This window comes from Bidens hawaiensis, unplaced genomic scaffold, assembly GCF_021521415.1.
Source record: "Bidens hawaiensis isolate Kalapana, Puna unplaced genomic scaffold, B.hawaiensis_p1.1 tig00004733_1, whole genome shotgun sequence".
NCBI lineage: Eukaryota > Viridiplantae > Streptophyta > Magnoliopsida > Asterales > Asteraceae > Bidens > Bidens hawaiensis.
This window is the reverse complement of record NW_027491292.1, coordinates 1,309,063-1,312,467: the sequence shown is the minus strand read 5'-3', so window position 1 is coordinate 1,312,467 and position 3,405 is coordinate 1,309,063. Positions and strand designations below refer to the sequence as shown.

General features: G+C 32.5%; 1 pseudogene; it reads right to left on the bottom strand.

The window, feature by feature from the left end:
• Positions 1–389: 389 nt before the first annotated feature.
• LOC143627728 (syntaxin-52 pseudogene) lies at positions 390–798 on the bottom strand (annotated as a pseudogene).
• Between the last annotated feature and the right edge of the window lie 2,607 nt (positions 799–3,405).

The following is a 3,405-nucleotide window of genomic DNA, read 5'->3' as shown; positions in this document are numbered from 1 at the left end:
AATGGATTAATATAGTCAGATTGTTAGAATCATGATAAAATGTAATAGTATATTTCAGTGCATGTAAAAACAAACTAAAAGTTTTTGTTCACTTACAAGAGACTCGTTTCCCTTGCTCAAGTCTAGAAGCAGTTGCTGCTGATTTTTTTTTTGAATTAACAAAAAGAATACACATAAAATAAACATGGTAATCGCTGTTAATGTTGCATGCCATGAAATATACTGAGCATTCTTTATACTTATATACGCACTGTACATTGACACACTCATTTTCTCAAAACATAAATAGGATATTCTAATTACAAATGAAATTAGTATAATATAAAAGAAATACTCTTAGGAGTAGATCACACAAACTGAGTCCACGGTTACCCAAGTGTCTGAGCAAACTATCCCCTATTACAAAAGCTTGACATATTCAATGCAGATGCCATTTGTTTTACTTTAATTCTCAAATTTGTAAGCATGTCTCTGCGCCTGTTCATTTATTTCTCTGTTCTATATGATAAAAACAAATTATTAACATTTAGAGATTTTTTATTGCACCTTTTATAAACCTTGAAAGATTCAATTAATATACTTACAGAGGTTGTTTAGCAGGAACCTTTGGTATAAGAGACTGAAGCTGTCAAGTCTAGTTCCTAATATTGTAATCTTCCTCCTAATTGCATATGAATGATGTTGTGCTTCTCATCCTGTACCAAATGAACACCTCTCTGATGTCATCCCTATGATGTCATCGGCCAATTTAGAGGCGTCATTTTATTCTCTCGTCCATGGTTTCACGAAAGAAGACATTTTTCTAAAACTGAAAGTCTGAAACAACAAAACCCTAATTACGACTTGTAGAATCCCAATTAGATTAGAGGTGAAACAAAAAAAAAAAAAAAAAAAACATCAGGATCTGTGAAATAAGGGTTTGTATTTCATCCTTACGGAAGATAACAAAGTATAGTTGCCAATTTTGCTAAAATTGATACAAAATTCCCAAATTCTATTGAAATTAGATCATTTTCTCCAATTAAATTGGAATAAACTGATGTGTAACCAATTGAAATGCAAATTCAAGGCGATTTTAAATTAAAATTGAGAAGAATTACCAAAACGAATCGGTTATAGTGATTGAAAGGAAGAATCTAGGAGATTATAAATGATGGTGGGTGTGGATATCATCTTATTTCATCATCAGTTGAAACCCTAGGAGAAGAAAATAAACGAACAGAAGGAGCATATGAGAATGAATTGGTTTAAAATTAAATAGGATCCGAAATTAAACGGGTATGGATTCAATTGGGTTATAACACGCGATAGTTTTCTTCAATAGCATAAGGAGAAAAGTTTAGGCGGGATTTTAACCATTAGAATTAACGCCAAATGTCACATTTATTTTACTTTATTAGAATAAGTATATATATATATATATGTGTGTGTGTAATGTGTAGCATTGTTATATGAATGAATTAGTTTCTCTCCTCAATTCTCTCTATTTTTATCACGCTATCAACACTACTCTCTTAATTTTTATCATATTTTTTCTCCTACGATGTCTCCCAAAGATGCATAATTTGTAAAGATCCTATAGATTGGGAGATTATATGTAAAATTGAGGGGATATATATGCATGCTATACTCTCCTCCCTTAACCGAGTTTTGTCTTACTGCGTTTTCTTAGTAAGGTTTAAACGAGGTGGAAGATTTGGCCCCGCAGTATCAGTTAATAATGTTTATGAAGAACCAAGTCAATATTATCCAGCAGTATAATGCTGAATGTATATAATATAAAATGTCCAAAGGGAAGTGTTATGAAATCATACTATTATATAGGCTCAGCCCAATGTTTAATTATGGACTTTAGAATTTATATTGTACTGGTTTATATATATAGGAAGGTTAGAATAAGAAGTAGTTTTTTTCTAAAAAGTCTAAGAAGTAATGTGGATCGTTAGATTCATTATAAGATATAAGGGGAAGATGGTAAACTATAATATCTTTTTAATTATGGAATTGAATTATCAAATTAACTATCCTTCCTATTTTTGCAAATAATTCAATCATTGATTAGCTACAAATAGTCTTCAAGAATTGTTTTTTTTATTGGAAAACTACAATCTATCAATCGATCAGTTACAAATCAAGAACTCTCTTATCTTCTTTCCATTTCTTTTCGCAGCCATTGATGATTCAACACGGCAATGGATCTGGGACTCTTTATCTAGAGAGAGAGAAACATGGACATAGAAAGCAGAAAGAGGTACAAGGGTGTGTTCAAGAGAGAGAGAGAGAGACAAACAGACGGGCGTTATCAACGGCTCTGGATGTCTATAGCAGCGGCGGAAAGTCCGGCGCCCAGTTTTCTCTTATGCATGTTCCTTTTCTGGTGACTCTATGGTTTCCGACGGAAGTCTGGTGCCTAGTCTCTGACTGTTCCACCTCCATGCCGCGATAATCTGTTTCTCCAAACCACCCTTGTGATATTGTTCAACCACTAGACATGGGGAGGAGCGTATGTTGTTTGTGGTTGCAGCATCGATGTGTACAGATCTAGGGTTTATGATGGGCGCCGGTGCACGGTTGGTGGTTAAGCGTGTGAGGGTGAAGACCGCAACAATATGGGATTTCAAGGTTTGGAATTGAATAGTTATTGGGGGTTTTGGTTATATTGTTTTAACAAAGTAGTTCAATCAAAATTTTCTAATGGTTCTCTTAACTGTTTCATTTTCGAATACAGCTCCAAGAAATCCAACGAAAGGTGTTGTTTATCGTCGGAGAACATTAAAGACATGATCGGTTGCTCGGATCGTTGTGTAATCTCTTTTGTAATCTGAATGTATAGTTATTGTGTGTTTAATACTTGTGTGTTATTGTTAATGAAAGTGTATTTTTGTTCTTGGTCTTGTGTTATAAATTTGAATTAAAATTTGGTGTTTTTTTTATTTTGATTTAAAACACAGTGTTAATATCTTGTATGTTCTTGGTGTTGTATTTTAAATTTGGATTAAAAAATGTTAATTATAGATTGATAATGTTTCCATATATAATATAACACATTGGACGATTATGCCCCTAGAATGTTATAAAGCAAGTATTAAAATAAAACGCACAGCCTACAAAACACACTTTCCATCTTAACCATCAGATCACTAAATCTAATGTACCAGATTACTTCTTAAACTTTTTAGACACATTTCACTTCTTATTCTAACTCTACCCTATATATATATATATAAAGGATCATGCGAGAAGTGATATTATAGAGAGAAGTACGAGAAATGAATCTGAACCATTGATTGTTTTTAATCAATGGTCTACAATGAAAATGGACAATTCGTAACTAAAAACATATATTTATGACATATATTTAATTAAAAAGAGTAGATATGTCTATTGTGGTGTAGGGCTCATTAA